At 37.2% G+C, this 21,043-nt stretch overlaps 1 protein-coding gene across 2 annotated transcripts in view; it reads right to left on the bottom strand.

Moving 5' to 3' along the window:
* Window positions 1-21,043, bottom strand: part of IL15 (interleukin 15) — a 142,067-nt gene that overhangs the window by 107,664 nt on the left and 13,360 nt on the right. Inside the window, exon 2 of one of the 2 annotated variants that reach the window (XM_027867009.1) lies at window positions 7,711-7,884. The exons of the other annotated variant lie outside the window; for it this stretch is intronic. The gene's annotated coding sequence lies outside the window, so the exon portion shown is untranslated. The remainder of the gene's footprint in view (window positions 1-7,710; window positions 7,885-21,043) is intronic. 2 annotated transcript variants of the gene reach the window in all.

The following is a 21,043-nucleotide window of genomic DNA, read 5'->3' as shown; positions in this document are numbered from 1 at the left end:
TAGTACAAGAAGCCTGAGACAGTGCACATTGGGAGCAAAGTTCAAATTTAAAAGAAAGGGAAACCCCACCCACCCCCCCCAAAAAAAAAGAATGAGCAAAAAACAACAAAAAAAAATCTGACCGTAGAAAGTTATGGTGACAAGGAAGACCAAGATATGAACTCAAAAGAGAACAATGTAAAAATGCCTATGGGCAAAACCCCAAAGTAAAATGGGAAGTGGTCTCAAGCCCAGAATGATCCTCATGGAAGAGCTCAAAAAGAAACTGAAAAATCATATAACAAGGAGAGAAGATAAATTGGGAAAAGAAATGAGAGTAATGCAAGAGAATTATGAAAAAAGAGTCAATAGTCTGGAAAACTGTTTAAAAAATAGAATTGACCAAATGGAAAAGGAGATACAAAAGTCCACTGAAGAAAACAACTCCTTAAAGAGTACAATTTGCTAAATGGAAAAGAAAGTAGAAAAGCTAATTGAGGAAAACAATACCTTAAAGGTTAGAATTGGGAAAGTGACTCTATGAGACATAAAGAATCAATAAAGTAAATTCAAAGGAATGGAAAAAATTGGAAGAAAATGTAAAATATCTCATGAAAAAAAAACTGACCTGGAATATAGATCCAGGAGAGACAACATCAGAATCATTGAACTACCTGAAAATCACAATCAAAAGGAGAACCTGGACAGCATCTTTCAAGAAATTATCAAGGAAAACTGCCTTGATATCCTGGAACCAGAGGGCAAAATAGGCACTGAAAGAATCCACTGATCACCTCAAGAAAGAGATCCCACAAAACAACTCTGAGGTACCACATGACACCTATCAAAATGGCCAACATGACAAAACAGGAAAATGATAAAAGTTGGAGAAGATGTGGGAAAATTGGAACACTAATGCATTGTTGCTGGAGTTGTGAAATGATCCAACCATTTTGGAGAGCAATTTGGAACTATGCCCAAAGGGCTATAAAAATGGGCATACCCTTTGACCCAGCAATAGCACTTCTAGGGCTATATCCCAAAGAGATCACACAAATGGGAAAAGGACCTACATGTACAAAAATATTCATAGCAGCTCTTTTTGTGGTGGCAAAGATTTGGAAATTGACAGGATGCCCATCAATTGGGGAATGGCTGAGCAAGTTGTGGTACATGAATGTGATGGAATATTATTGTGCTATAAGAAATTATGAACAGGCTGACTTCAGAAAAACCTGGAAAGACTTGTATGGTCTGATGCTGAGTGAAGTGAGCAGAACCAAGAGAATGTTGTACACAATAAGAGCCACATTGTGTGATGACTAATATTGATAAACTTAACCCTTCCTGGCAATATGAGGATCTAAGACATCTCCAGAGGCCTTGTGATGGAAAATGCTATCCACACCCAAAGAAAGAACTATGGAAGCTGAATTTTGATTTTTTTTTCTCTTCTGTTGAGTTTTGTTTCCTCTTTCTGATGGTTCCTCCTATTGTTTTTAATTTCTACTTACAACATCACTAATGTGAAAATATGTTTAATATGAATGTAAACGTATAACCTATATCAGATTGTGCGCCATCTTGGGGAGGGTAGTGGGGAGGAAGGGGGAGAAAAATTTTAAACTCAAAAGAATATGGAAGTGATTATTCATAAATCAAAATAAATTAATAAAAAAATTTAAAAAAAAGAAAGAGATCCCAAAATGAAAATCCCAAGGATTATTATAGCCAAATTTCAGAACTACCAGGTCAAGGAAAAAATGCTACAAGTGGCCAGAAAGAAACAAGTCAAATATCAGGGAGTCACCATCAGGATCACACAGGACCTGGCAGCTGCAACATTAAGGTCACAGAACATTATATTCTGGAGGGCAAAGGAGCTAGGAATATAACAATGAATCCCCTATCAGGCAATATTAAGCATAATACATCAAAAGAAAAAAATGGTCATTCAATGAAATAGAAGAATTTCAAGTTTTTGTAAGGAGAAGACCAGAACTAAACCAAAAACTTGACATCCAATATCAAGACTCAAGAGAAACATAACCAGGTAAAAAGAGAAAAGAAAACATAAGGGATTCAATAGAACTAAACTGTTTACATCCCTACAGGGAAAGATGATACTTGTAACTCTTAAAAATTGTAACACTAACAGTACAGATAGAAGGAAAATACATGGACAGACAATATGAGTATAAGGTAATTTTGAGGGAATGACAAAAAACATTAAGGGATGCTAAAGAGGAGTACAAAGATTCAGAAGGAAAAGAGAGGTAGAATAGGGCAAATTATCTCACATGAAGAGGTGAGAAAGATCTTTTACAGGAGAGGGGAAGATGAAAGGGTGGGCAATGGGCATCACTTGAACCTCACTCTCATAAGTATTGGCTCAAAGAGGTAATAATATACATACAGAAATTTGTCTTACTTGACAGGAAAATAGGAGGGGAGGAAACTAAGTAAAGGAGGTTGGAATAAGGACTGATAAAATGGAGGGAAGATCAGAGGAAGTGGTAGACAGAAGCAAAACACTGGTCAGGTGGGAAAGGGTGAAAAAAGGATGACAGAGGACAAACAAAAGGAAAATAGGATGGAGGGAAATACACAGGTAATAATCATTACTGTTAATATGAATGGAATGAACTCTCCCATAAAACAGAAGCAGGTAATAGAGTAGATAAAAATCAGAATCCTACAATATGTTGTTTAAAAGAAATACACTTGAAGCAGAGAGATACACACAGAATAAAGGTAAAGGTCTGAAGCAAAATCTATTATGCTTAAGTTGAAGTAAAAAAAAAAAAAAAGCAAGGTAGCAATCCTTAACTTAGACAAAGTAACAGCAAAAATAGACCTAACTAAAAAGATAAGGAAGGAAACTACATCTCGCTAAAAGCTACCATAGACAATGAAGCAATCAAATTAGAGCAAGGAATAGTCTACCTGTCAGATCCATGGGGAGGGGAAGAATTCATGATGAAACAAGAGATAGAGAGCATTATTAAATGTAGAGCAGATAATTTTGATCATATTAAATTAAAAGGCTTTTGCACAAACAAAACCAATGCAGCTAAGATTAGAAGAGAAGTAGAAAGGTGAGAAAAAAATCTTTACAGCAAGAGTCTCTGATCAAATATATAGAGAACTGAGTCAAATGTATAAGAATACAAACCATTCCAATTGATAAATAGTCAAACGATATGAACAGGCAGTTTTCAGATGAGGAAATCAAAGTTATCTGTAGGCATATGAAGAAGTGCTCTAAATCACTTTTGATTAGAGAAATGCCAATTACAACAACCCTGAAATACCACTTCACAACAATCAGATTGGCTAATGTGACAAAAATAATAAGTGGCCAGGATATGGGAAAATTGTGACACTAATGCACTGTAGGTGAAGATATGAACTGATACAACCAATCTGGAGAGCAGTCTGAAACTATGCTTAAAGGGTATCCAAACTGTGCATACCCTTTATTCCAGCAATACCACTACGAGGTCTGTATCCCAAAGAGATCATAAAAAAGGAGAAAGGTCCTACAGATACAAAATTATTTATAGCAGCCCTATTCATGGTGGCAAAATATTGGAAATTTGAGAGGATGCCCATCAATTGAGGAATGGCTGAACAAGCTGTGCTATATGAATGTAATGGAATACTATTGTGCAATAAGAAATGATGAACAGGAAGATTTAAGAAAAACCTGGGAAGCCTTGTACAAACTGAGGCAAAGTGAAATGAGCAGAAGCAGCAAAACATTGTACACAGCATCAGGATGATCAACTATGAATGACTCAGCATCTCTTATCAATACAATGTTACAAGACAAGTACAAAGGACTCACGAAGAAAAATGCTATCCACATCCAGATAAAGAGCTGATGGACTCAGAATGCAGATTGAAGCATACTTTTTCCAATTACTTTATTCTTCTTTGTGTTTTTCTTTTTCATCTTCATCTGTTTCTTTTTCTACAACTATAACAAATACGGAAATATGTTTTACATGATAGCACATGTATAAACTATATCAAACTGCCTGCCATTTTCAGAAGAGGGGAGGGGAGAGAGGAAGGGAGAAAAATTTAGTTGATGATGGAGGGGTTGCAAAAAGACAAATACACTAGTGCATTTTTGGTAAAATTGTAAATTTGTAAAAATAAAATCTGGGAAGCAATGAAGAATTGTGCAAATAAAATTGACTAAAATTTTCATCCCTTTTGACCCGGGGATTCCATTACTAGGCATACATCTCAAGGAAATCAGTGATTAAAAGAAAGTCTCCATACAAAGCATTTATAGAAGCACCTTTTGTGTTAACAAAAAACAAAAACAAAAATAAAAAACCCTAGAAACAAAGTAGATGTCCATTGATTAGTGGATGACTAAATAAATTGTAGTACATGAATGTCATGGAAGATTAATATTCTGTAGTAAATGACAAATGACGAGTACAGAAAGGCATAAAAGACTTTCATGAACTAATGCACAGTGAAGTGAACAGGGCCAAGAAAACAATGTACACAATGATTACAACAAGGTAAACAGAAAGAACAATCACAAAGGAATGGAAATGTTACAAAATCATGTGAGAAGATACCTCTTCCCACTACTTTGCATAAGTAAAAGGTCCACAGTTACGGAATATACTGGTATCTATTTTCAGATTTTTCCCATATTGGTCATTTTTGCCAATTATTTTTCCCACTTCTTCCACTTTTAAAAAACATTCTTTGTTATATGAGATAGGGGAGGAGAGGGACAAGAAGAAATTTAGGCAATGTGAAAATAAAAAATGTCATTAAAAAAGAAAATTAATAGCTAAGTTAATGATTATAAGTTATCTAAAACTCACATGATTCTTAGGAGACTCAGCCTCCCTTTTCTGCCACTGTGGAAGTGGAAGGGGGCAGCACAGGAGGGAGAGTATGGGTGGTTGGTTGGTTCATGTATGGTTGGTTCATGGGTTGCCATGGCTGAAGAAATCACCAACCAAGTAGCTGGTTGGCTACTTGATGACTTCCTGGACCATATTTAACTAAATTGGTCCTCAGAAAACAGATACAATCTGTCTGAAATCATGTAATATAAGTTATAAAAGTTCTCATATGATCCCAGTTTTAGGTTTTTGAGTTGAAGAGATCAGGGACAGAAGAAAGGACTTCTTTGCAGGAAATAAAAAGCATTTGCAATGACACAGTTTGTAAAGAGAAAACAAGAGAGGAAAAAGGAATAGAGAGAAAGAGAAGAAAAGGAGAGAGAAAGAAAGAAAGAAGGAAAAAAGAGAGAGAAAGAAATAAGAAAAGGAGAAAGAGAAGGAAAGGAGAGGAAAAGAGGGAGGGAAGAAAGAAGGAAGGAAGGAACCCAACCCAACCCAATGTCCGAGGACCCTGGTTCAACCCCAGACTCTGCTACTTACTACCTACTTGACCTGGGCTTCATCACTCACACTCTTTGGGTTTCATTTTCCTCGTCCAGAATAGGTTTAGAGTCAGAGCACCTGAATTAAGTCCTATCTCTCTCACTATGTGACCCTTGGACAAGTCAATTAACCTCTGTAGGCCTTAGTTTCCTCATTTGTAAAATTGAAGAGGCAGAACTAGATGGCCTCCAAAGTCCCTTCTCACTCTCAGCTGATGATACTCCTCTGACTTCATATCCACTGCTAAAATGCCTTCCTTAAGAGAAATTCACTTAATGAATTCCTTTAGTCCCAATTCTTAGAAGTCAAAAAAAGCACCTCTGATGCTTTACAGAATTTCCATATCCGTACTGTGAGTGAGAACTATACATCATGGATAAATTCCTAAAACTAATTCTACCCAGTAAAGATCAGTACTTTTCCAGGCTCAAGCAAGATCCCCAGAGTCACATTTCGGGTGGACAATATTTGGCAGGAATGTAAAAATGATTCACACTAAAACAACTAAATCTAATTATTAATAGCCTCAAATGAAGCCACCAACCTCCGCTTGAAAATATTCATCATGAGCCTATAGCAGGGTCAGTCCTCAAAAATACTATTTACTACTGAGGGGATCGCTGGGGATACCAGCTGATTGGAGAAAATGGAAATAAGCCACCTTTCTGAGTGTTTTCTTCTCAATCCCTCTAATATCAATGCAGATTCTCCCTAACTTTGAGTTTGGGAGTTTCCTGGAGGCAATAAGAAGTAAAATGACTTGTTCAAAAGCATACAGCTAGAAAGTATGTTCAGTTTCAAATACAGGTTCCTTGACTCTGTGGTCCATTTATCCCATACAGTCACACAGAAGAATCTCTTTTTAAATAAAGGAGTATATATTTCCAGCTCTAGCTTTGGGCACTAAACATAGTTGAACAAGGTGTGTCAGTGTTAATCCGGAAGGAATACAATGATGGCCTGGCAAGAACATAAAATCATTATTCCAAAAACCTGGATTAGAATCCCAGTGGTTGTGCTCCTTACTATCAGTGTGACCTTGGCCAAATCACCTCATGACTTTGGGCCTCAGTTTCTCTTGTTTGCAAAATTGAGGGAGGGGGATTGAACTAGGAATATAAAATTTTTACTGGAAATATCATCTTCCTGAATTCAAATCTGGCCTCAGACACTTACAGGTTTTGTGAACCTGGTAAAGTCACTTAACCCTGTTGACCTCAGTTTACTGATCTATAAAATGAGATAGAGAAGGAAATGGCAAACCACTCCAGCATCTTTGCCAAGAAAATCCCAAATGGGGTCATGAAGAGTCAGATAGGATCGAAATGACTGAACAACAACATTTTTTTTAATCTCAGATAGCATTTAATCCCATTCCATCATTTTACAGATCATGAAACTGAGGTTCACAGAAGTGAGACAGACTTTCCCAAAGTCAGGCAGCATAGCTGGGACTTCAACTGAAGTCCTCTGATGCCCAATCAGTCATTCTTTATACTGGGCTATACAGACCTCTGGAAGTCCAATTCTAGATTACATAATCTTAGGAAGGCAAGTTAAAGTAAAGGGGCAAATGCAGCAAAATTACTTTGGATAGAAAACACAGGCATTTCTAAAAGATGTTTGAGGAGACTGAATAATCAACACAAATACTAAGGCTTTAGGAATGACTTTCAAGAGAAGCAGCCTGGCATTATGGAGAGTTGGTCTCAAAATTCAAGCTACAAACTTAAGTCCTGCTTCCAAAAGGTACCTGCTGTGTGACCCTAGGCAAGTCACTAAATCTCTAGATGCCCTTAATCAACTCTTTAAGTAACAGAACAGAATAGGTGCCAATGTGCATGGATAGAGGGAGTTTTCCCACCAGGAGTTCCCTATACCAATGAAATCATAAGTCCAGGTATATATACATATATATGTGTGTGTGTGTGTATATACACATACATATTCATATATATACATTCAGAGTGAAAGAGTGAGTGTGTGCAAGTGAAAGAGAGAGAAAGAAAGAAAGAAAGAGAAAGAGAGAGAGAGAGAGAGAGAGAGAGAGAGAGAGAGGGAAAGGGAGAGAGAGAGAGATTGAGATTCTCTTTTGGGAAAAAGTGAGAGAGTTTCTGGGGTTCCATTTTCAACATTCTGATTTGGTGACTTATTTTAAAAATAGACTAATATCCTTGTGAATGAGAATATTTTGAATGTTTGGGTCAATGTTTTACATTTTTTTAAAAATGTGTTTTTAAAGGTTTGTGGCATTTTAAAACTATCTTTTTTCCTTTAGAGCGGCCCCATTTTCCCCCAAACATACCTTCGTGGATTCCACTTTCTCTGCTTTGGACTTTGGACTCTGCTCTTGGACTCTGGTGAATTTTCACTTTCTCTTAGCTAGAACCAGACTGGCATGGCAGGCCACTTCCAAACAATACTGCTGTGAGTGTGCTCAGTCCTTTCCATTCTAGCTACCCATTAGAATGGAAGCCCCCTGAGGATAAGAAACACCTTCTTTGAATTTGTATCCCCAGTGCTTAAAACGATGCCTGGCACAGAAATAAGTACTTAATGAATGATCCTTTCCCACCCCCACCACACCTCAAGTAGGCCCATATCCAATTTCAGAACAAAACTGAATAGGAAACTCAAATTCCACAAAGAAGATTTACAGTAAACCCCTCAGCAATGCACCAATTCCATAAATAGTATTGACAGAATATAACAGCTTATATTTGTACAGTGTTTTAAGGCTTTCAAAGCCCTTTACACACATTATTTCATTTGATTTTCACAATAGCTCTGAAGAAGATAGGTGTTATTATTATCCACATCTTACATTGAGGAAACCGAGGCAGACTGAGGTTAAATGATTTGCATAGGGTCACACAGCTGAGGAAGTGTTCAAATGAAGGTCCTCCTAAGTTTCCAGCACTCTATTCATTCTATTCACAATGCTAAGTAAAGGATATCTTGGCACACCAAACAGCCTCACACTCAGGCAATTCAAAGACAGGAAACTATCTTTGGTTTGACCTCCTTATTTCTCTGTTCACTCTGTTGATTTCTTCATCCCAACTGCTCTTCAATTTTCTGAATTCCGTAAAGGTATCAGAAAAGGAGCATTCACTCGCAGACTAACTTCTGGGAAGCTAGCCATCCATAAAGTCTTGAATAACACGGGTTCCCTGAACAGAAGATGCTAAGTGTTTTCTAAGGTTACAAAGCCTGAAAGTCATAAGCCTTGAATGCACAGTCTCAGTTTTAGCACCAAACTTGTCAACCTTAAATCAAATCAGATTCACAAGCCTGTTCCTCTGCTTGGTAGGCAGCATAAGAGGCGTTTTCCCAAGCAAAGAGAAAACAAGACATGACCACTTGGGAGTGAAGTCCATATAAAACTAGCCTGGATTTGAAATTTTTACAATGAAATTTGGAGGTTATTGGAAATTCTTTAAGTAAGGACATCAGAAATGTTCTTTGGAATATGAGTTTGCTCAGCTGGAACTCCCTAGAGAAAGCAAACTATAGGAATCCAGCCCTTCTTATAATGTTTGCTGCTACAAGTTTCCCATGACCCCTTCTTTCAGACTGTTTTGGTTTGGGTTCAGGTTCATAATTTCACTAGCATGGGGAACTCTTTTAGGAAAAAACTCCCTCTACCAATATAGATCATCAACATTTTCTTTGTATAGGTATAGTCTTAGAGAGCTGCCTGGGGCCCTGGTAGGTTTAGTAACTTGTCCAAGAACACACACAAGGGTGTGCAGGAGTCAGCTCTACCCCCTAATTGCTAAATTTTGAGCCCAAGCATTCATACCTCATAAATCTACACAACCTCATAAAACTACAAATCATGGCTTAATTTGTTTTTTGACTTGGATTGTTCAGACTTATGAAAGTGATGGAGAAAAAGTTAATGTAAATAAGCTTTAAGGTGTGTCCTGATTCCCCACCCCCCCAGAGAGCAGGTTGTTAAACACCTACCAGCACTTCTCTGATCACACTACCAATATGTATGAGAGACAAGACTTGAACTCAAATCTTCCTGACCTGAGATAAGCTCTCCATCCACTCTGCCCCCTCACTTCTCCTGTTTGTAAATAAGAAATATATTTATCCCTTCCACATCATGGTTTTCCCCATTGTGGTTTCTATATATTGCAGGTTGGCATAAGAAATGAAATGGGAATTTTGGGGGAGTTTTGCAGAAGCCACTCAAAAGCCAGCAGATGACACAGAAAAGGTTTAGAAACTCAGGAATGCATAAAATATATGCTTTCTATTGTATAATATCAACATACTTTATCTTTTAATACCATAATTATTCAGACTTCTCTGGTACAAAGGGAGGGTCAAAATTTTTACACAGATTTTCCAGATTGCAGGGGCGCCATGTAATCATCTCTGTCAAGCAGTTTTGGTAAAGTCAAAGGAAATTTGCTGAAGGGATTTACGTAGATGAGGTAGTGCCTTGTTGTAATTTCCCTCTTCCAGAATACTTTGGAAGAGTCCATACAGGGGCAGCTGGGTGGTGCAGTAGATAGAACACCAGCCCTGAAGTCAGGAGGACCTGAGTTCAAATCCGGCCTCAGACCAAACACTTGACACTAGCTGTGTGACCCTGGGCAAGTCACTTAACCCAACTGCTTTAAAAAAAGAAAAAAAAAAGTCCATACAGAGGATCCTCAGCAATGCGCTCACAAAGGTCATGTTCAGAGATCCTCTAGGCACCTTACGATTCTACTGTCCACCCCTTAAAATAATAAACACACACCCACACCCACAACCAATGAGGATGGTAAGAGAATTTGGTTGCTTCCCCTTGCCCCCATTTCTAATCCCATTCCTCCCCCAGGGACTTTAATGGAAAGTTCCCCTCCCAAACTCTTGAATCATTTCACTTCTGAACTAGTTTGATTAGTTTATAAAGTGGGCAGGACCAAGTTTCCTCAGTCAGTCCTATGCATCTTCACTGCCATCCATTCAAGGACTTTGTCATGCTTAAGTCTAAAACATGGGTTCTTAACCTTTTGGAGGTCATGGCCCCACCTTGGGAATTCTGAACATGATTCTGAGAAGGGTTCCATCAGCTTCACCTGTCTAAGGAAGCTTGGTCATGTCCATCTTAGAAACTGTTAAGCAAATTCCCAAGTGAAATGATTCAAGGGTTTGGGACGGCAGCTTTCCATTAAAGTCCCTGAGGATGAAGGAGAGGCCTCAGTTTGGTTGTCAGCATGGGTCTCCTCCCCCTCAAGTTGGCTAAAGGAGTACTTGAAGGGTGTGGAAGATCCTGGACTTCTCCTCTGTATCTAATTGGCTTTACATCAGCCTCAACAAGCAACTGTCCAGGCTCTACATAAATATCTGCAATAAAGAACTCACTACCTCCCAAGGCAGCCTGTTCCACTTTCAGATAACTCGAATTGTTTAGCTCTAATGGTTTTTGTTGTTTGTTTTTCCCCTTTCATTATGCATTTATCTGATTCTTTACAGTCTCCATCTACTGCTCCTTAGTTCTGCCCTTTGGAGTCAAATCTAATCACTCTTGCACTTAACAGTCTTCACTTTTTTTAAGACAACCATCATTCCTCTCCCCAATCTTTTTTTTCTTTGACCCAAAAAAAAAAAATCCAAGCGGTTTTTTTTATTGCTACTATTCCTCTTTTCCCTAGGTTTCCAAATAATATATTCCTTCTCCAGGGTCTAAAGTCACCCTCCCTAAATGTTGTTTTTTTAAGGGATTCACAAAAAAGCACTATCAGTATGACTGCACATGTATAACCTATATCAAATTGTTTACTGTCTCAGGGACAGGGGAGAGAAGGGAGGGAAGGAGAGAATTTGGAACTCAAAATTTTTAAAAATGGATGTTAAAAATGGTTTTTGCATTCATTTGGGGAAAAGTGAAATATTGTTAAAAAAAAGAAAAAGAAAAAAATTTAAAAGCACTAATAATATAGGGGGAATTGGCGGGGGGGGAGGAGAGCAGCAGAACAATAGAGAAAAAAGGTCAGATTTCTAAATCACAATAATTTTTGTGAGTTAATATGGGTGTTCTGTGAGAAAGCAAGAGAACTAGAACTTATTCATTCTTAACTTCTAGCCAAATCTAATCCTTGTTGCTGCCTCTCAGTTCTAGTTTTCTAGCTATATGAAACTTAGCATGCCCCAACATCACTCCAGAATTCCCCATTATAAACCTGGTGAGGTACAATGACCTTGCTCATGAATTACAACAAAGACTAATAATAACAATAGTTCACATTTATAGAGCACTTTGAGGTATACAAAGAGCTTTACACATATGTCCTTTGAGCCTCACAACAGTCTAGTGAAGTGTGGTTGTTGCTGGGCAGCTAGGTGGTACAGTGGATAGAGTGTCCAAAGACTCATCTTCCTGAGTGGAAATCTGCCCTCAGATACTTATTAGTTTTGTGATCCTGGACAAGTTACTTATCCCTGTTTGCCTCAGTTTCCTCATTTGTAAAATGAGCTGGAGAAGGAAAAGGCAAATGTGTTATTACCTCCATTTTAAAGATGAGGAAAGGTTGGGAGGTCAGAGACATATCCTTTCTTTTCCTTGGGCTTGCTTCCTTCATCTCCTTTTGAGAGTTTCATATCCTAGTCGCCGGGATATGTTTCCCTCTCTTTCACTCACTCCTGTTTCTATTACCTTCTCTCTTTGCCCTTATACTTCTCCCTTTCCTTTTTCCTTTCTCTCCCATACACACCTTTCCCTTTCTCCTCCTCACTCTATCTTCCCATTTCTCTTCTCTTTCTTTCTCTCTCTTCTTCTATTTTTTTCCTTTCTCCTCTTCCCCTCTCTTCCTCCTCTTTGCCTTTATATTCCCTGTTGACTGACCTCAGTTCTCCACTAACTCGATCTGAATTGAAACAACCCCTAGCGAAATAGTAAATCTAGATATGGAGCCATGTGACACTTGGCTTCATACAAGACAACAAATAAGTCTCTTATCTCCTATCATTGACATCATCTGTCAAAAAGGCATAATAATAATTACACCTGCAATACTTGCCTCACAAGTTGTTGTGAAGATAAAATGGGATAATGTATGCAAAATCCCTTTGCAAGACATAAAACTTTTTTTATAGACGGGAGTTATACATCTTATTATCACTTAGAGACAAAGGACACTGGGCAAAAATTACAGTTCTCAGATACTGATATTAGCCACTTAATGGCTCAGTTGAATATCATGACTCCACCCACAGGCTCCACCTATATGGGAGTGGATTCATAGTCTACAGAATCTATAAAGACTATATTTTACACAAATGAAAGAAAAAAAATACATGGGACATATAACAATTATATCCATAAGCCTTAACTTCTCTAACCCTAACTCCACAGGGTTATATTCCCACCAGGGTACCCCAGAGCAAACACCCTGTAGGTACTTGTGAGTATCTATGGGTACAAGTTCATGAGTGTCAGAAGAAGCACCCAACTACCCTTACTTATCACAAGGCAAGCAACTGCTTTAGGGGTGACTCAACACTGGAATTTTGCTTTGTTTCTGAGGCATTCACAGCATTTAAAGGCGGAAGGAAGAGATCTTTGGAAATCATTGAGTACAATAACTGCATGGGACAGATGAAGAAACTGAGGCCTAAAGGGGTCAAAGGATTTAACAAAAGTCACTGAAATAATAAGATTGAATAAAAAGGTCAGGCATTCACCTGAATGAAGACTTGCCTGTCAATTTGGACTCATATGGTCTTAGAACTGGAAAAGGGTCTAAGAAATCACCTGGTCTGAGCTCTGCATTTTACAGAGGAGTAAATTTGGAAAGTTTCCACCAGATACTATTGAAATGCTTTTGAGTGAAAGTAGAAAACAGGATCACTAGCTGTTTTCAGAGAGCCAAACTCTCATTATTCCTAAAGTTTTAGAAAACATGAATGCCTTGGTTCTAATTCTGTTAGTTAAGTGATGACCTATTAATAAAAACCACACAATTCTGTTACGAAAGAAAGGACTTCTATATATATGCTTATGTGAGTAAGAGTGACAGTTGGAGGAGAGTTACTTTTGCTTTATTAAGTTAATTATTTATAAACCATGTTGAACATTAATGATGTACCTAATTAAATGATTCATAATTATATAGATTAAATATAAAACATGCTTCTCTATTATATCAATTTTTCAGTGACCCTAAAATTTCAGTAAGATTCTTTGTCTATTCATTCTCTAAATAACTGTGCATCCTATTCTTCTGGTTATACTTTTTCCCGTCTTGCATATCATAAAGTATTTCCCTATTTTTTTGTGTTCCTTATATCTGCCTGTCTTAACTGAATTACAGCATTCCACGAAATTAATCTACTATATTTGTTTAGCCATTCCTCTATCACTAGACAGTTTCTACCATTAGACAGCTTACATTCAGATTCTAAAATAAAAAAATCAACATGAAAATATTTGAACAGCTTTCTTTTTTATTACACACAGAAGGAATTACTGGATCAAAGGACATAAGCATTTTTGGAATTTTAACCAAAAACTTCCAGACAGCTCTCCAAAAATGTCTATGATTTTTAAGTCTACCAATAATAAATGAACCTACCTGTTTCTCTATATTCCTGTCTACATTTAGAATTTTACTAACTTTTAATTATCTGATGGCAGTGAGGCAGCACCACAATGTTGTTTTAAATTGCACCTCTGATTAGTAGAAATGTTGCATATTACTTCAAGTGATTATTGAAAATTTGTAGGGTTTTTCTTTTTCATTTGAAAAATGTCTGGTCATATCCATTTTGAACTGACTTTTGCCTCTGTGAATTTTCAAGTTGTTTATGTTGGATAGTTGTATTATAGATTTCAAGCTAGAAAGAATCAATCATTTTACAGAAGAGGAAACTAATGCCCAGAAGAGGGACAGTGACTTGTCTAAGGTCAAACAAGTACGAAGTGTCAGAGGCAAGATTTGAACCCACGTCCTCAGATTCTAGCTCCAGTGACCTTCCCACTGTTGCTACTTGGTCACCAATTTGTTTTGTCCCTGTCTGGCCCTTATCTCTACCCCTGGTCAAAGTCTTCATTTCACATTACTCATCAAATGCCTTTCAGACACCTCAAAGTGGGTGTCTGAGTCATTTCCTTGAACATATCCCAATCTAAATTTTATCTTTTCCAACCTAAACTTCCTTATTACTGCTGAAGGCACCATCATACTCCCAGTCACCCAGGCTCATAACTTGTCTTCTCACTCATACTCACTCTATATGTCAAATCCATTGGGAAACGCTGTTTCTACCTTCACAACATCTTTCCTGCCTGCTCCCTTCTCTCCAAATCACAAAGCTGCCACCCTGGGGTGGGTCATTTTCACTTCTCATGTGGACTATTTCTATAGCCTTTTTCAAATTTTTTATTTATTTTATTTTTAATTTATGAAAGTAAGCATTTCCATAACATAGTAGAATAATAAAGAGATGAATGCAAATGAAACTGCAAATATATTATGTACAATTTGCTATTCCTTTTAAATACATAACAAAGTTATTATATACCTTTCTTTTTTTCTTTTTTCTTCCCTCCCCCACCCCCCGATAGCTACCATTAGACATAAATACACACATGTGTATATATATGTAAAAATTATATTAGACATAAATACACACACGTATATATGTAAAAATTATATTAGACATAAATGCACACACATGTATCTATATATATATATATACACACATATGTAAAATCATCCTATACATACTTCTATTTATCAGTTCTTTCTCTGGATGCAGATAGTGTCTTCCTTCATAGGTCCCTGTAAGTTAATTTAGGTCTCCCTGCCTCTTATCTCCTCCCTCTACAATCCATTCTCCATGCACTCTACCATAGTAATTTTCCTCAAGTGTAGGACTGATCATGTCATCTGCCCCCCCAATTAGTGTTATTTGTCCTTAATTTTTGAAGAGGATCAACATCATCACAGGATGACTGACTTGTGTGTGAATTAGATTTAAGTGAGGCAGAGTTGCACAAAGTCTTACCCTTTTTTTCCTGAGTCATCAAAGTCCTGTGGCAAGACAAAAGTCAGAATGACTGGCAATGGACCAGGGTGCAGTAGATAACCTTGCACAGTGGATAGAGCACTAGCTTTGGAGGCAGGAGGAGCCGATTTTAAATCTGGCCTCAGATACTTCTTAGCTGTGTCACCCTGGGCAAATCACTTAACCCTGTTTGCCTCGCTTTCTTCATCTGTAAAATGAGCTGGGGTGGCAAACCTCTCCAGTATCTCTGCCAAGAAAACCCCAAATGGGGACACAGAGAATTGGACATGACTGTAACAGCTCAACAAAAATGCTTAAAACTGCACTGAGATGTTTGGAACTTCCTGTATGTGGAAATATGTGTACAAACACATATATACATCAGGATCAAATGAGATAATCTGTGTAAATCATTCTACAAACCTTACAATGCTAACTACTCACACACACACACACATACACACACACACACACGTCTGACAGACTTGAAAACAAAGATACAAAATAACAAGGATTTCTTCCATAGTAAATAGGATGGGTATTCTTATCCTGATTCAACTGATGGGAGAAAAAAAAAAAAAAGGCCCAAAGCTGTTAATTAACTTAAGATAATGTAGCTAATAAATGGCAGAATTGGGACTTAAAACTCAGATCTTCTGCCTTCAAATCAAGGATTCTTCATATAAAAACTTTCCTCTAATCCCAGGGTATTTATCCCCTGGAGGGAGGGTAAAAAGTTTCCGGGGGTAACCGTAGGGGTTCTAAACTATTCCATGAATACTGAGGTCCAATTTGAAGAATGAGGAAGGCGTTTCCCTATTTAACCACATCTGCTCTGATACTAAACTGTTTTTCTTTTGTTTAGAGGAGTGGAGGGTAAGGTTGATGGGAACCTTAAACCACACGTGCTTTTTTGGAGGACGTCTAATCTCTATGGTTGCCATGCTTCACAGATAATTAGGTGCCTGACATCAGCTTCTCCCATAACTGGTCTTGGCAATTTGAGTTGAAATATGAGCAACCCAAGGAAACAGACAAAATACTTGCTTTTCTTTGCTCTCTACTCCTTAATTTAAAAAAAAAGGACTTTTTGGCTAGTTTGTCCTACTGGCACCTCAAACTAACCATATCTCCTCCAAGCTTCCTAAACCTGCTCTCCCTTCCCACTTCACTCTCACTGTTGGTCTTTCATATCTGAAACCTAGTATCTGCCTTGGACTCTTCCTTTCTCCTCAACTTCCATATCCAATCAGTTACATAATCCTGTTGATTTCCAGTATCTTCACATCTGACTCCATTTCCAGTTATCACCTGCCTATGAGCTGAGCTATCCTGACTGGTGTCTGAGTGAAGTTAACCCGCTACATCCAGGCAGTCCCATTACATGACTCATGTCTTATCCACCAGGAAATGCCCTTACCACGTCATCTTATCATCTGTCCTGCAGACTCACAAGTAAGGCCATCACCACCTCCCTGCCCCCATTCTTTATCTCTTATGCCAGGATCAGTAATCCAGACAATAAAATTCACCATTCATTTGTACTTAATATCTCTTGCTGTTAGAATGTAACTTCCTTGAGAGCAGGGGCTGTCTCTGTTCTATCTCTGTGCCTAGCACCTAGCACTTTGCTTTGCCCATAAAGGGGGTTTAATAGTTTTTTTTTTCATTCATTCATTTATTCTTTGTCTCCCTTTTCTTCCTTTTCTCTAATACACTTGTCTTGGGATTTTCTGAGGTTCAAGGTCCCTGGTGCCAACCTATGATCCAAAACACCCAATGCCAATACTAGTTTAAGTATACTACTGCTTAGAAGTGGAAGAATGATGAATAGTCCACATTAAAATAAGAAATTAAAGGTTTACAAAGTGCTTTCTTCACAAGTCTGTGGGATATATAGTACAGCTATTATTAGCTCCATTTGCTAGATGAAGAAATGGAGGTCAGAAGGTAGGTGAATTGTCCATCATCCTAGCAAGGGTCAGAAGGGCTGAAAACCAGGGCTTCAAATGCCAAGTCCTGACTCTCTCTACCCTGGGACTACATGAAGTATTTTGCTAACAGAGAAAGGATTATGGTGGGGAAAAAGGAAACTTTTACCATATCTTAACCTAGTATCCTGGTGGATGGCTGAATGAGATGTGAGGTGTTGTCTGTATATAGTGGGTTAGGTGAACTCACAACCACTCATGACAAAATAACGCCCCCCTCCAAAAAAAAAAAGCTAGTATAATTTTTACTACTATATCAGTTACAAAATCCTAATACATATCACTAATACTAATGCACATTACTAATACATATTACTACCATCATTTCCCTACCCCTACCCCTACCCCTCTCCTACCAACACTACCATTTTCAACTCTAATGTTTTTTGTAAGACAAAATATTCTGCCATTGTCCCTGCACAACTGACCCAAAATCCCTCCCCTTTTTTCTTCTAAGTTATAGCTAACATCTAGAGAGGAAAATTTCCTGTGGGGGTTTAGAATAAAGTTGAGCTAAACACAGTCTACAAGCATGTTCCAACTAGTCATGGTATTTTAGGAAGTCCCCTTCCCATTGTGCCATAGAAATGAACAATCTATGGTGGCTTTATACCTGGAGTCTGTGAATTTTTTAATATAGCTTTTTTTTTTTACTATCTACAAATACCATTAAGTGCATAATGCATAAAAAAGTTTAATATTAGACAATTTATCCTTGTGCAGCTTTCTCAAAAGGACTTATACATTTCATGATATCACAGTGGTCTGGAGTAGGCACAATGCAGATAAGGTACTTGAAAGTTAATGAGGATAGCCTAAATCTATGTGTTTCTAACTAAAGAGCTTTCTTCAGTAGCATTCTATAATAAAGCAACAAATCATCTCAAGCTCAGGTGATCCCCAAAGAGCAGACTCTTGAAGGCAAATGCAAAATTTCCTCTGCCACTAAATCAGTGGGTTTCAGTTCACTTAGCTCTCTAAAAACAGTAAGACAGAGCAGAGGTTATAGAAGCAGCTTAAAAAAGTGGGGTGGTCAACAGCCAAGAAGATTATCACATGGTGCCATTGTGGCTCAGGTTGCACAACCCTAATCTCAACTGGCCAGATCCACAGGAAGATAAGACCAGATGCAAGTGTGGCACAGTAGAAAGAACACCAAGCCAGGAGTCAGGTGATATGAGTTCTTGCATCAACTTTGTTGTTCATTAGCTGAGCGATCTCAGGAAAAGACTAAAATGTTGCCAAGCTTCAGTTTCATTGTATATGTAACCTTCTGCCAACTCATTGCCAAGACTAATTGGTGGGAAAGTAGGGGCTGCACACAGGTATTACCCAATTAGGGAGTTCAGCTACATGCTGGCTAAAGTTTTGCCCAGCTCTTTGAGTTGAGAATATCCAAAGAATCTTAAAAGGAACTTCCTAAATATTTTAGTCCAACTCTACTAGAACCAAGAATATTCTCTACAGTATTCTTAACAAATAGTTGTCTTATCTTTTTTTTGCACTTAATAGTATTTTATCTTTTCAATTACATATAAAGATAGTTTTCAAAATCCATTTTTGTAAGATTTTGAGTTCCAAATGTTTCTCCCTCCCTGCCTTCCATACCCCATCCCCAAGACAGCATGCAATGTGATATAGGTTATTCATGTACAATCGTGTTGAACATATTTATACATTAGTCATGTTGTGAAAGAAGAATCAGAACAAAAGGGGAAAAAAAGGGAAAAAATAACAAAAAAGTGAATGTAGTGTTTCAATCTGCATTCAGATTCCACAGTTCTTTCTCTGGATATGGATAACATTTTCCATCACAAATCTTTTGGAATTGTCTTAGATCAATGTATTGCTGAGAAGAGTTAAGTCTTTTGTAGTTGATCATGAAACGATGTTGTAGAATTCACTTGTGAATCCATCTGGACCTGGGGATTTTTTCTTAGGGATCTCATTTATGGTTTGTTCGACTTCTTTTCTAAGATAGTTATTTAAGTATTATGTTAATCTGGGCAAGTTATATTTTTGTAAAAATTCATCCATTTCACTTAAGTCCTTAGATTCATTGGAATATAATTGGGCAAAATATCTCCTAATAATTGTTTTAATTTCATCTTCATTAGTGGTGAATTTACCTTTTTTATTTGATGCTGATAATTTGGTTTTCTTCTTTCTTTTTAAAAAATCAAATTAAACAATGGTATATCTATTTTATTGTTGTTGTTGTTGTTTCCATAAAGCCAGCCTTTAGTTTATTAGTTCAATGATTCTCTTACTTTCAGTTTTATTAATCTCTCATTTGATTTTCAGGATTTCCAATTTGGTGTTTAATTGGGGATTTAAAATTTGTTCTTTTTCTAGTTTTGTTTTGTTTTAGTTGCATGTCCAGTTCATTGATCTGTTCTTTCTCTATTTTACTGATGGACATATTTAGAGATATAAATTTTGCCCTAAGTACTGCTTTGGCTACATCTCATAAATTTTGCCATATTGTTTCATTTTTGTCATTCTCTTTATTGAAATTATTGTATCTATAATTTATTCTTGCACCCACTCATTCTGTAGGATTAGATTATTTAGTTTCCAATTAATTTTTAATTTATGTTTCCATGGCCCTTTTTTGAATGTAATGTTTATTGCATTATGATCTGAAAAGGCTGTATTTAATATTTCTGCTTTTCTGCATTTGGTTGTGAGGTTTTTATGACTTAATACGTGGTCAGTTTTTGTGAAGATGCCACGTATAGCTGAAAAAAAGTTATACTCTTTTCTATTCTCATTCAATTTTCTACAGAGATCTATCACATCTAAAGTTTCTAAAATTCTCTTCATCTCCTTAACTTCTTTCTTATTTTTTTGTTAGATTTATCTAGTTCCAAGAGGAAAATGTTGAGGTCCCCATGAGTAAGGTTTTACTATTTCCTCCTGTAACTCATTTAACTTTTACTTTAAGAATTTGGATGCTATAACATTTGGTGCATATATGTTTAGTATTAAAATTACTTCATTGTCTATGGTGCCTTTTTAGCAAAATATATTTCCCTGCTTACCTCTTTTAGATAGTTCTATTTTTGCTTTTTCATTGTCTGAGATCATCATTGAGACACCTATTTTTTTAACCTCAGTTGAAGCAGTAATTCTCACCCATCTATCCATAAGTGGAACAGAAATCAAGATATGAAAGGATCAATCTTTAGATTAGGATATGGTAGTGATTATTTTAACATCTGCAACTATGGAGATGTTGAAATGAAGTGGTTTTTTTTTTCCTTATGCCACCAATGGTTCTTGACATAGATAAGGGCTTCTTAAACTTTGTGTGTGTGTGAGTGTGTGTTTGTGTGTGTATGTGTATGTGTGTGTGTGTGTGTGTGTGATGCACTTCTTGGGCAACATGGCAAAGCCATGAGACTCCTTCTCAGAAATGTTCCACTTACAGATGGATGGGTGAGTAATAGTTTCTGCTCCAGACCCTTATTTTAACTCTGTGTATATCTCTCTTTTTCATATGTATTTCTTGTAAATAACATATTGTTGGATTCTGGTTTTTAATCCATTCTGCTATCCACTTCTTTTAATGGCTGAGGTAATCCCATTCATACTCATAGTTACTAATACTGTGTATTTCCCTCCATCCTA

This window comes from Vombatus ursinus, unplaced genomic scaffold, assembly GCF_900497805.2.
Source record: "Vombatus ursinus unplaced genomic scaffold, bare-nosed wombat genome assembly UNPS02014784.1, whole genome shotgun sequence".
Classification (NCBI taxonomy): domain Eukaryota; kingdom Metazoa; phylum Chordata; class Mammalia; order Diprotodontia; family Vombatidae; genus Vombatus; species Vombatus ursinus.
This window is presented reverse-complemented; position numbering and strand designations above follow the sequence as displayed.